We start from the raw sequence: 13655 nt of genomic DNA, 5'->3' as shown, positions 1-13655 counted from the left end.
TAAATATATGTAGCACTGTAGCATAATTTTCAACAGCATAGGTCATTTTTCCACACACGTATACAACATACGTAGATATATGAAGCACTGTAGCCTAGTTGTTAAGAACATAGATCATGGAGCCATAATTGCTAGGCTGAAAGCCTAAATCCACCACTTTAACAAACTCTAGGATCCCGTGCCAGTTAGTTAGTCTGAGCTTCCATTTTCTCTTTGTTAAATGAAAACTATGATCATAACTATGTAATAGGGCTGTTGTGAAGATTAAATGGGTTAATAAATAAAACTTACTTTGACCAGCATTGGGCATACCCTAAGATCTGTATTAGTGTTTTCTATAAATCTGTACATTAATCAACTTGTTTCTGGAAGGTGAGTCAAAGGGCTAATTAATCTTTTCGTTAAAAACAATGCAAAAATACTATTTTAATAATAATAAAAAGGGGTAGCTTTTTTAAAGCCTTCAGTGGTTCTCCGATCCTTCAGGAAGAATTTTGTATTAATGGGCATATCGTGAAATGCCTTTCATGACCGTAGTTGTCTCCTTGTTCAGCTTCAGCTTGTCACTCCCCTATGCTATATCACACGATTTATTCAACATTGTTTGAATCTATGATGTTCTTCAGACATTCTGACAGCATGCCTCTCCCTCCTTCAGACTTCTGAGTGACGTGCAAGTGTGTCCGGAATTGGTGGGTTCTTGGTCTCACTGACTTCAAGAATGAAGCCACAGACCCTCGCGGTGAGTGCTACAGTTCTTAAAGATAGTGTGTCCGGAGTTTGTTCCTTCTGATATTTGGACGTGTTTGGAGTTTCTTCCTTCTGGTGGGTTCGTGGTCTCTCTGGCTTCAGGAGCGAAGCTGCAGACCTTCGTAGTGAATGTTACCACTCTTAAGGCGGTGCATCTGGAGTTGTTCGTTCCTCCCGTCCAGAATTGTTCATTCCTCCTGGTAGGTTTGTGATCTTGCTGGCCTCAGGAGTGAAGCTGCAGACCTTTGCAGTGAGTGTTATAGCTCATAAAGGCAGTGCAGACCCAAAGAGTGAGCAGCAGCAAGATTTATTGCAAAGAGCGAAAGAACAAAGCTTCCACAGTGTGGAAGGGGACCCAAGCAGGTTGCCACTGGTGGCTCGGGCAGCCTGCTTTTATTCCCTTATCTGACCCCACCCACATCCTGCTGATTGGTCCATTTTACAGAGAACTGATGGTTCCATTTTACGGAGAGCTGATTGGTCCATTTTACAGAGAGCTGATTGGTCTGTTTGGACAGGGTGCTGATTGGTGCATTTACAATCCCTGAGCTAGACACAGAGTGCTGATTGGTGCATTTACAATCCTCTAGCTAGACATAAAAGTTCTCCAAGTCCTCACCAGAGTAACTAGACACAGAGCACTGATTGGTGCGTTTACAAACCTTGAGCTAGACACAGAGTGCTGACTGGTGTGTTTACAATCCTTTAGTCACACATAAAAGTTCTCCAAGTTCCCACCCAACTCAGGAGCCCAGCTGGCTTCGCCTAGTGGATCCCGTGCCAGGGCCGTGGGTGGAGCTGCCCGCCAGTCCCATGCCATGTGTCTGTGCTCCTCAGCCCTTGGGCAGTCAATAGGACTTGGCACTGTGGAGCACGAGTTGGTGCCTGTCAGGGAGGCTCAGGCTGCTTGGGAGCCCACTGCGGGGGGTGCTCAGGCATGGGGGGCTGCAGGTCCCGCGCCCTGCCCCATAGGGAGGTGGCTGAGGCCCGCTGAGAATTTGAGCGCCGTGCGGGCGGGCTAGCAGTGCTGGAGGACCTGGTGCCCCCTCCACAGCTGCTGGCCCAGGTGCTAAGCCCCTCCCTGCCCAGGGTCGGTGGCACCGGTGAGCCGTTCTGAGTGCGGGGCCCGCCGAGCCCACGCCCACCCGGAACTTGCACTGGCCTGTGAACGCTGTGCACAGCCCCAGTTCCCATCCACACTTCTCCTTCCACACCTCCCCGCAAGCAGAGGGAGCCGGCTCCAGCCTTGGCCAGCCCAGAGAGGGGCTCCCATGCTGCAGCAGCAGGCTGAAGGGCTCCTCAAGCGTGGCCAGAGTGGATGCCGAGGGTGAGGAGGCACTGAGAGTGAGTGAGGGCCGCCAGCACGTTGTCACCTCTCACAAGGCTCTCATGTCAGCCTTGAGGAAAGCCTTCTCTCGCACACTGTGCCTCATGTGCACTCACAGCACAGTATCCCTCTGTAATAGAGCTCATCCCCTTGGTAGTTGCTCCTTTAAATACTTACCTCCTCCACTTATTGTGACATTTGAAGGCAGGAGATATGCCTTTTTATCTTTAGATATTTATTGTTTGTCACGGTAATCAAGTATTTGCCTAATAAATGTTAAATTACTAAATAAATAGAATGTAAACAAAATTCCACCCAAAATCCAGAAATGCCTTCTAAAACAGTTTATCAGAAAGCAGAAACCTCACTAGGAATTTCAGAGTAGATTATGGGAATTGGTGACATAGGTGTAGGAATGCTTAAAGAATATAAATGCAATACTAAGGTATTTAAGTTGAATGACTACAAGAAGAAGCTAGGATAAAACAGGGAAGAGGCAGGTTACAGAAGTGATGAGTTTGCCTAAAGGACTCTGTGAAGCTGGTGCTTCAGAGCTCTGAGGGGAGCTCTATTCAATTTGCAGTGGGATTCTGAAGAAGGTGTATTGAGGGGGTAGGGGTCCTGGTGGGTGTCAGACCGCTCTCTGAAGGGGTTGAGACCTGATGGGACTGAGAATGCTGAGGCAGTTTACAAGTGGGTGCTTGGATGGTCCCAGACTAAGACTCAGTTGGTGGGCACATGGCTTAGCTGATTCTTGGACTGCCAAAGTAGTGCTGCTGGTTACAGCTGGTGTCTCTGAGGGGGTGTGGAGAAGCTGGTGCTAGGATTGTGTCAGGAAACAGGGAATGGGACAAGTCCGCAGCTACAGAGGCAATGCTGGCAGGAAGTAGAGAACAGGAAGACAGACCTTTCTTGCTTCCTCAGAGCCTTCCAGTTTTCCCCATTGCCTACCATTGGAAGATCTTAACAGGAAGCTAACTGGCAAGGGACTGTGGGAAAAGTAGTTGGCAGAGTTTTAGCTACAAAACAGAGTAGAATACAGAAGGTTTGAATTTTGGTAAAAGACAATAGCAAATTAACTAGCTCCTAAAATAATTTTACCAAAGGTTTACTATCCACCTCAAAGTTGGATTTGTAGATCTCTCATATCATTGACAGCATCTGTCTCTCCTTTAAGCTTCCGTCTCAGAATTTCTACAAAATATCTTGTATTTATATAACACTTCATGATTTTTCAATGCAGTTTCACATATATTATCTCTTTTTCGGCTTCATGACAAAATAATTGTTTCTATGTAACCTATTTTTTCAGCTTAGGTCACCCTGTATTTCTTATAGAAATTTTGAGGTTTTATTGTTAAATTTTTTTCAATTATTATTTGAAAATATCTTTAGCCCCAGAAAATTTGCGAAAAGAGTTCAGAGACGTATTACCCCAGCAATGTATGAATGTGCCTGTTTACTCCATAGCCTTGCCAACAGGACGTGTCCTCATACTTTTAAAACTTTGCCCTTTAAAAATGGTATCTCAGTGTTTTTTAAATCTACATTTCTCTAATTATAACTGAGTTTAAACTTTTTTCATACATTGAAGGTTATCTTTATGAATCTCATGTAAATTTTCTATTTATATTTATTTCTCATTTTTCTACCATTTTTTTGGATCTTTGTTCCTCAATTATTAAGAGTTCTTTATATATTGGGGATTTTATCCCTTTGTCTGTGGTATAAGTTGCAAATATTTTCTACCAGTTTGTTCATTGCTTTTCGAATTTATTTATTGTGTTCTTTACCATGAAAACATGTATTTTCTTTTTAAATTTTTATACAGTCAAATTTATCGATCTTTTCTTTTATTGTCTCTGAATTTGGAGTTAAGGTTGGATAACCTTTTATTACCTTGAGGTTAAAGAGGAACTCTTCCATATTTTCTTATAGTATTTGTGTTATTTCAATTTTTATATTTAGATTGCTAATCCATTTGGTGTTTATTCTTATGTGTGATGCAAAGTGTGGATGTATTTTTCCCTTTTTCTAAATGACTGCCAAATTGTCCCTGCACAATTTATTAAAATGTTCATATTTTTGCTGGTGATTTAAGATGCCATCGTCATCATCTTCTAAGCTTCCATATGTATTTGGGTCTAGTTTGGGCTTTCTATGGTGTTTCACTGGTCTATTTTTCTTCGTGAGCCAATACTAGGTACTATGCTGTTTTAATTATAGAGACTCTATATTATGTTTTATTATTTGATTGGGCAGTCTCCTAGTCCCCACTCATAGTTCTTTGTCCATGTTTTCCTGAATATTTCTGCATGCTATTTTTCTCTATAAATTTTAGTATTAACATCTCTAACTTCATAATATGCTTATTAGTATTTTTTTTTTTTTTTTTTTTGAGACAGAGTCTCGCTCTGTCGCCCAGGCTGGAGTGCAGTGGCATAATCTCGGCTCACTGCAAGCTCTGCCTCCCGGGTTCATGCCATTCTCCTGCCTCAGCCTCTCCGAGTAGCTGGGACTACAGGCACCCGCCACAACGCCCGGCTAATTTTTTGTATTTTTAGTAGAGACGGGGTTTCACCTGGTCTCGATCTCCTGACCTCGTGATCCACCGGCCTCGGCCTTCCAAAGTGCTGGGATTACAAGTGTGAGCCACCACGCCCGGCCACTTATTAGTATTTTTATTGCCATTGCATTACATTTATAAATTAATAAAAGGAGAATTAACATCTTAATAATGCTTAATTTTCCTATCTAAGAATAGGGAATTATATTCCATTTGTACAAATCTTACTTTGTGTCCTTTTGGCACATTAAATTTTCTTCTTTTAGGTTTTGCACATTTCTTAAGTGTTTTCTAAGTATTTAATATTCTCTATTGCTATTACAAATGAAAGTTTCTCTACCTATATAGCTCAGCTTGGTTATTATTTATTTAATTTTTACATCAATTTTATATCCTGCTACCTCAATTAATTATTTTTGTTTTGAGTTAGTTTTATGCTTCATTCTTAGATTTTCTAGGTGTACTCTTATCTCATCTGCAGCTAGTTTTACTTCTTTGTAAACCCATCATATGCCACTATTTCTTTTGTCTAATTGCATTAGCTAATATCTCTATTACAATGTAGAATAGTAGTGGAGAGAGTAGGCATATTTGTAGGCATATTTGCCTTGTTACTGATATTAGGGAAATATCTCCTATGTTTCTCTACTAAACCAGACACTAGCTTTAAAACTAAGATATACATATTTTACAATATTAAGAAATATCGCCAATTCTTGTTTTTGAGTTTTATTTTTTATCATTAATGGGCGTTGGATTTTTCAAAGACTTTCTTAGCCTCTATGGTGACAGTCATATGATTTTTTTCCATAGAGTTATTAATGTGGTGTATGATATTAATGGATTTTCTAATATTGGACCACCTTGCATTCTTAGAATAAATCTACTTTGTCATTGTGTACTATTTTCAATATCTGGTGTTGGATTATGTTTGCTAGTATTTTACTTAGTATTTTTTACATATGACTGTATGAGAGATATTGGCCTGTAATTTTCTTTTTCAGTCTTTATCAGGTTTAGGTATCAGTGTAAAATTTGTTTCATAAAAGGACTTTGAAATTTTCCCTTACTTTTCTCTGGAATAATTTATAGAGCATTGGACATTTCTGGTCTTTGAAGGTTTGGCAGAATTATCCTCTAAAACCATTTAAGGTTTTTGCGTGTGTGTGTGTGTGTGTGTGTGTGTGTAGTAGTAGTTCCGGTTGTCGGTTGAATAGTGACCCCCAAAAGGATATGTTCAAGTCCTAATTTCTAGAATCTATGAGGATGACCTTATTTGTAAAAAGAGTCTTTGGGTCTTCACAGATATGATTAAGGTAAGGATCTTAAAACAAGATCTTGGATTAGAGTGGGCCCTAAATCCAATGGCAGGTGTCCTTATAAGAGACAGAAAATGATAGAAGACACAGACAGAGAAGAAGGCCATGTGGAGATGCAGGTAAAGAATTAAAGTTATGCTACCACAACCCAAGGACTGCCCAGAGCCTCCAGAAGCTAGAAGAAGCAAGGAAGGATTCTTGCCTAGAAACTTCAAAAGGATTGTGGCCTTGCCAACCTTTGATAGTCGATTTCTGTCTACAGAGTGAGATAAAACATTTTTGTTTGAAATATCAAGTTTGTGAAAATTTCTGACAGCAGCCTTGGAAAACTTACACAGTTTCTTAATAACTGTATTAATTGTTTGGAGATCGGTCTTTTAAAGATTTCTAGTTCTAATGGGGTGAATTGTAGCAGTTGGCATTTCCCTAGAAAATTATCTATTTTATCCAAGTTTTAAAATGTATTTGCGTAGATGTCGGTCAGTTATTCTTTTCTGATTAACAATTTTTTCTTGTTTATTTTCCCATTGACATTTCTTGTTTCTTATGATTTCTTTTGTTTCTGTTGATCAATTTAGGTAGTGGTATCTACATTTTTAATTTTTTCAAAAAATCCATATTTCTGATTTATTTTCTGGACGTACTATTATTACATACTCTGCCTCATTATTTTCTTTTTTTCCTTTATTATTTCCTTATATTTTCTTTTGGCTACTTTGTTACTCTGCTGTTCATTTTTTAGTTTTTTAAAATGGGAAATAAATTCATTTATATCAGTTATTTTATTTTTACTGACAAAAGTATTTAGTATTATAAGTTTTTCTTTAATCACCACTTTAAATATATCCCATGGATTCTGGTATGTACTGTTTTCATTGTCATTGTCGTTATTTTCACCTAATGTTGTTTAATAGAAGTTTTTTGTTGTTGTCATTGTGTGTGTGTGTTTTAATTTTTGTGTGGAAAGACCTGTACTTGAAAACGTGAGCAAAATTTACCCAAGTCCCTAACCCACATATTATCAAATGTACAATGACTTTCCTGTGACCTCTCAGGGTTCTAGAAAAGAGCTAGCCCAAGGTAGGTTAGCAACACTCAATCTGAGAAATACAAGTATTTAGGAAATTTCATCTGTTGGGTCCAGAAGTAAAATATTAGGGAGTGAGGCAGTTGGTCCCATTTCCTCTTCTTTATTTTCAGCTGTATCCAAATAAATACACTTTTTTAATGCTCTTCTTTTAATACTGCCCATTGTAAAATATTTTGATTAAAACATGAAAGTAGACTGAAACAGGCTAGACTCAAACTACAAAAACTAGCTCAGAAGCCAATTCTACACCATAAGTTTATTAAATTGATGAAACATTTTTTACATTAGAAATTAGTTTTTCAGGAATCTACAGTTGAATAAAGAATAAGAATATTAGAAGATATTTTGGTATGACGTTTTACATATTAAAGTTTCTAATTGAGTATTTAAGTTGCATGACTTTATAGATTCACTAGCTTAGCTTTAATTTTGATACTTAGATGACATACAAAACCAATAATAGATACATTCAAGGATACAGAAGATATCTTTGGAAATTTTCACTTAAACCTAAATTTGAAATCTTTGATTAAATTATTTGAGAATGTCATCTGGCTTTTCTTTTGTTATCACCATAAGAGGTACTGTTGCTCTTAAATAACACCTTTCCTGACTCCTAACACAGTATGAATGTTTGAATGTTGGTCTAATTTATTTGAGATTAGTTCTAAGTGAAGTAAAAAAAATTAAAGAAGGCTGATTTATGAAAGCACTTAAAATATAGTATGAAATAAATCAAGTCTCTGAATTCTTATGCTTAGATAGAAAAGCAGTGTAAGTAAAAATAATATCCTAGGACTATTAAATTATCATTACAATATTGTAGGTATTGAATGGACATGGTGAGTGGAATGAAAATAGTTCAAAATCCCCTTTGAATAAAAATAAATCGATGACATATTTAGAGACTGCAAAATTGAAAAGAATAATTAGTAATGTCTATTGAAACTCAAAGTTTAAGATGAGTTTTAATAGAGAGTTCATCTTTAATTGCTTAATAGGAATTTAACAGGTTAGCAGCATTCTCAGTAGTAATGTGCAATTTGATAATATAACTCAAACATAAACTCCCTAGAAAACGTTGAACAAAATAAAAATATATATACTCCATTTTATAAGTAAAATCAGCTGCTCAATAACTATGCCAGATTTATAATTTAGAACATATAATTGGCCATTAATCAAGTATAGCACAACAGTTATTGTGTATTTTAAATAGATGCTGAAAGGGAATAGTTAAACAATTCATCTAAAGTTTATTTGGATGGTTCATGGGATTTGGAAACTGAGAACTGAAATTTATAAAGTAGGCTCTTTAAACCTAATTCCTGCATTGAATTGTGTTGGTAGAACCACGTAAGTGTAAGTTTTGGTCAGAGAAGGGTGATTAAACGTGCAGTTTCTAGATGAAATTGAGAAAGGAAACAGAATGAAATCTATCTCTACATAAACACATCATGCCTTTTATTAACAATACTTCCACTATACAGGATAAACTAGGAAGATTTGTAATACCTCAATCCTAGTATTCAGTAAAAACAAGAAAAATGCAAATCATAATCCAGGATTTTACTAGGATAAATGAGAGATTATTTGGTTGAAAGGACCATTGTGTGGAAGATGAGGAGGAGAAATAAAAGTTCCAAACAAGAACTCCAAGAGATATGAAGAAGCAGTGGGGATGTTATTTTCAACTTGTCACCTTCAACTCTAGGAATATAAAGGGACAATGGGGAATGCAGACTAAGTGATGGTAGTCTCCTTGTCAATCTGACAGACATCTCATTTACATTTCATTAGGATGGGTTTGCACATTGGTGTTTGGAAGTTTCCAGTAGTTATTTCACTGTCTTGGCCTCAATTCTATGAGGCCAATACTTCCCAGAACACCTAATTTTATCTAAAGTACAAACCAAATATCTCCGTTAACATAACCGTTAAGAATTTTAACAGAGAAATTCTAAAATCATATAAATCCTCTCATTCTCCATTCTTTAAACTTCACTAGTCATCCACTTCATCCACTTCATCCACTTCAGAAATTGTCCAAAAACTGTGCTGTCTGCTGCCAGAGAAAAAAAATAAGCAGAGGAGAGTTATGCCTTTAACAAATGTTTACTGAGAAACTACTGTGTGGCGAGAGTATAGGATGGTGTTTAAATATTATTTTAATTCTTCATAAAACCTCCAGAATGTATGCTTCAAAGTTTTGTGACAGAGGAAAGAATCCTGGGAAAAACAAAAACAGAAACAAAAACATTAAATCCATATCCAATCTGGCTAAGTCTGCTTTTGGGAAAACAGTGACAATGCATCTGAAACAAAAGTAAATTTACCAGATGCCCCAAAAAAACAACCACAAATTTTAAAAAATCAATTTTTGTACCTTTTAAAGAAACTTTTGCTCTGTTTTCCCGTATTCCAATATTGTATTCAAACTTATTCATATTTTATATAAATTTTGAATTGTCACTTATTTTTTAAAAGGCAAAAGGCATGTTCACACTTTAAGGATTTTGATAAAATCCAGCTTCACCATAAAATATTTCTATTTATGAATGGGATTTTGGTTTATTTAATCTTTCTTTCATTTTTCCTTGCTAACAATCTTTTTTTTTTACCATATTGAAAATATATATTTGTCATATTAATTGAATATATTAACACCTCACGGTCATTTGACTTACAGAATCAGCAGAGTAATTTATAAATTAGTCCTTTCATATACTCTTGTCTTCTCAGTGCTATTTTAATATTCTGGTGCCAGAGAACTATTAATGTGTTTGTTCATTCCTTCATTTATTCATTCTCTCGTTTATACTATAGACTCTAATGGGAATATCTGTTTATTGTTTTATTCTAAGATTTGCAGCTGTCTCCTCTGCTTAAAACCCAATAGAGAATCTGGACTGGGGACTAATCAAAGCAGGCTTTCTATACATGGTGAAAAACTGCAGCATTTAAAACTTGGTTTCTGCTAGCAGTCATGTATTCTTTTGTATGAACTAGAGAAATGGACAGAGAGGATATAAATGAAAGAAATGTGACAAGAAGAGAGATGGAGGAAGAACCTTGGCAGCATTCGGTTCCCAGGTTTTGGTTGAACCTGACAGCCCACTCTATTTCTGCTCTTGGAACTGTGAAAAGTCCCCATTTCTTTTCTATAAATTCTCGTACATTGAACCTAGTCTCAATGTGGAGCCTCTCAATTTTAAGTAATTCACTTCTAATCAACATAATTTAATTTTATTAAATGAATATTACTGAATTTCTAATGGTAATGGGCTATGTAGTAGGCTCTGGGAAATAAAGATAAATAAGACATTACCCCGATTGCAATCACCCTTAACTTACCCAAATGTTCGCAGGCAAGCACAAGGGAATGCAGACAGCGTATCTTAAACACTGGTGAATTTCTCATAATACCTAAAAAAGTCAATAGGGGTCTCTCAAGATTCACTGAACCACTTTTCACAATGAATTTCCGAAGTATTTATGAGCTTATACATTTTCTTTTCATAATAGGTTACACTAAGCAATTATATGGGAGTGAGTGAGGTGGATTTTGCTTTACAGTGCCAAAACATTTGCCATCCTCTGAGATGCTGAAAATATCTTCTCCATAATATAAGAGTTGAACTCTCCATTTCAAATATAGAATCATCGTTAGAACAATTGTATTAGTTGTTACTGAGGGGACTGCAGTATACCCATGCAATACTAGAAGGCTGTAAGACAAGAGACTCCCACACAAGGCACTTGTGTATATATCAAGACTAAAGGACAATTAATCTGTAAGAAATAGAAAAACCTAGATTAAAATGAAAATGTTGCCCATATTCCTGTTGACAATATTGACAATATTCTCATTGGCTTTTTCTTTATCCCTCGTTTGTGTAACTAGGGTTATGTTAAGAAATGTTTAACTGGTGAACAGAGATTAGTTCTTGACCTTAAAAATATTTTGCTGATTCCTCTTATACAATTAGTCCCTTTGTCTGAAGCTGCAAGTATGCTATGTGTTCAAGGTCAGCTTAAATGTATTGTCAAGTATAGATGATTAGCCATCTAGGTGATTAAGGAAAATAAGTTAATGAGACTGGTTATTTGATGTCCCCTGAGATAGGAATCTGGTGAACCAGACATGTGTCTGTATTAGTTCGCCAGGGCTGCCGTAAGAAAATACAATAGACTGGGTGGCTTAAACAAGAGAAATTTATTTTTTTCACAGTTTTGGAGGCTATAAGTGTGAGATCAAGGTGTTAATACTTTTGATTTCTTCTGAGGCATCTCTCCTTAGCTTATAGGTGGCCATTTTTCCCTATAGCTTCACATGGTCTTCCCTCTGTGCATGTTTGGTATTCGTGTCCTAACGTCTTCCTACAGGGACACCAATCAGATTAGGACCCACTCATATGACATCATTTTACCTAAATTACCTTTTTAAAGATTCTATCTCCAAAAGCAGTAACGTTCTGATGTTCTGGGGTTAGGACCTTAGCATATGAATTTTGGAGGGATACAGCTCAGTCCGTAACCTTAACAGACAGCTGAACTATATTGCCATCTACAGATGATTAGTGGGTAGCTTATTGAAAAAAAACAGGTTAAGCCCTGGTGTGATTCTGTCCTGAGCAGCTGTTCTCTGGAGCAGTAGTTGTTTATCTCTGTCCACCTTCTTTCCCACCTAAGTGAGTGCCACCACCCCATGGAAGATTCAATGGACATGGCAATGTGCCCCCCGAGGCCTCAGAATTATCTTTTTGGTTGTGAACTAAAGGCCGGCAAAAATGATCACTTGAAGGTGGATAATGGTGAAAATGATTACCAGTTATCTTTAAGAATGGTCAGTTTAGGGCCCTGTGCAAAAGATGAATTGCGCATTGTCGAAGTAGAGGCAGTGAGTTGTGAAGGCAGTCGAATTAAGTAACATTGGCAACTTTGAAAATGTCTGTACAGCCAACAGTTTCCCTTGGGGGCTTTGAAATAACACCACCCATGGTCTTATAGTTGAAGTGTGGTTCAGGGCCTGTGCATATTAGTAGCTGTGGAGGAAGATGCAGAATCAGGAAGTGGAGGAGAATGTAAAACTCCTAACTTTATCTGGAAAGCGATCTTCCCCTGGAGGTGGTAGCAACCTTCCACAGAAAAAAGTAAAACTTGATGCTGCTGAAGATGATGATGATGATAATGAAGATGATGATTTTGATGATGAGGAAACTGAAGAAAAAAATTCAGTGAAGAAATCTGTAGAACATATTCCAGCCAAAAATGCACAAAAGTCAAATCAGAATGGAAGGACTCGAAACCATCAAAGCTAAGATCAAAAGGTCAAGAATCGTTCAAAAAACCAGGAAAAAACTTGTAAAACACCAGAAAGACCTAGTTCTGTAGAAGATATTAAAGCAAAAATGCAAGCAAGAATAGGAAAAGATGGTTCTCTTCCCAAAGTGGAAGCCAAGTTCATCAATTTTGTGAAAAATTGCTTCCAGGTGACTGATCAGAAAACTATTCAAGATCTCTGGCAGTGGAGGAAGTCTCTTTAAGAAAACAGTTTAAACACTTTTTTAAAAGCTTTTCTTTAAGTTTAGGGGTACATGTACAGGATGTGCAGGTTTGTTACATAGGTAAACTGGTGTCATGGGGATTCGTTGTACAGATTATTTCACCACCAGGTATTAAATGTAGTACCCATTAATCATTTCTCTTGATCCTCTCCCTCCTCCCACCTTCCACTCCAATAGGCCCCAGTGTATGTTGTTCCCCTCTATATGTCCATGTGTTCTCATCATTCAGCTCCCCCTTGTAAGTGAGAATATGCGGTATTTGGTTTTCTGTTCCTACGTTAGTTTGCTAGGGATAATGGTCCCCAGCTCCATCTATGTCCCTGCAAAGGACATAATCTTGTTTTTTTATGGGTGCATAGTATTCCATTATGTACATGTACCACATTTTCTTTATCCCATCTATCATTAATGCGCTGTTAAAATTTTTCTCTTATTTCATTTTTGCAACAGTTGATATCTGGCAGTCCTTTTTGTAATGCAAAATAAGAACATTCCCCACCACGTTTGTTAAATGTTGTCCAGGTTCTGCTGCTAAGAATATGTTGTCCAAAATGCCTGTTTAGTTTTTTAAAGATGGAACTCCATCCTTTGGTTTTAAGTATGTGTGGAATATTAGGATAGGGCAGTAATAGAGGTCAGACATGGAAATGGTGGGACGCGGAAATGCACATATGAAATAAACTCATAATTTTAATAAAGTAAAAAAAAGTACACACACAGGTTAATGAGACTGGTTGTGTGATGTGTCCTGGGATAGGAATCTTGTCAACCAGACCTGTCCTGTTGCTATGTTAAAGGAGATTTGGACCATTGAAACTGTGGTTGCCCAGGCCTGGATTCAGGTGCTTGGAAATACTGTTTTTCTTTTTTTTGTAAAATCTGGTCCTGTTTTAATTCACAGTTTAAAATTTATTTCTTAAATTTTCCATGTATAAAAAAAGTATTGACAAATCTAATCAATGTCATGAATTAAAGTATGTGTGTGTATATGGCTGTATGTGTACTCAATTTAAACGTTTTGTGGATGTTCATTAAT

The 13655-nt window shown here is 37.1% G+C and overlaps 1 pseudogene; it reads left to right on the top strand.

The window, feature by feature from the left end:
• The first annotated feature begins 11760 nt into the window (after positions 1-11760).
• LOC116460121 (nucleophosmin-like) lies at positions 11761-12598 on the top strand (annotated as a pseudogene).
• Positions 12599-13655: the final 1057 nt, after the last annotated feature.

The sequence above is a fragment of the Hylobates moloch genome, unplaced genomic scaffold (assembly GCF_009828535.3).
Source record: "Hylobates moloch isolate HMO894 unplaced genomic scaffold, HMol_V3 SCAFFOLD_20, whole genome shotgun sequence".
Taxonomy (NCBI): Eukaryota; Metazoa; Chordata; class Mammalia; order Primates; family Hylobatidae; genus Hylobates; species Hylobates moloch.
Note: the sequence above shows the minus strand (reverse complement) of the source record. Positions and strands in the feature narration are given on the sequence as shown.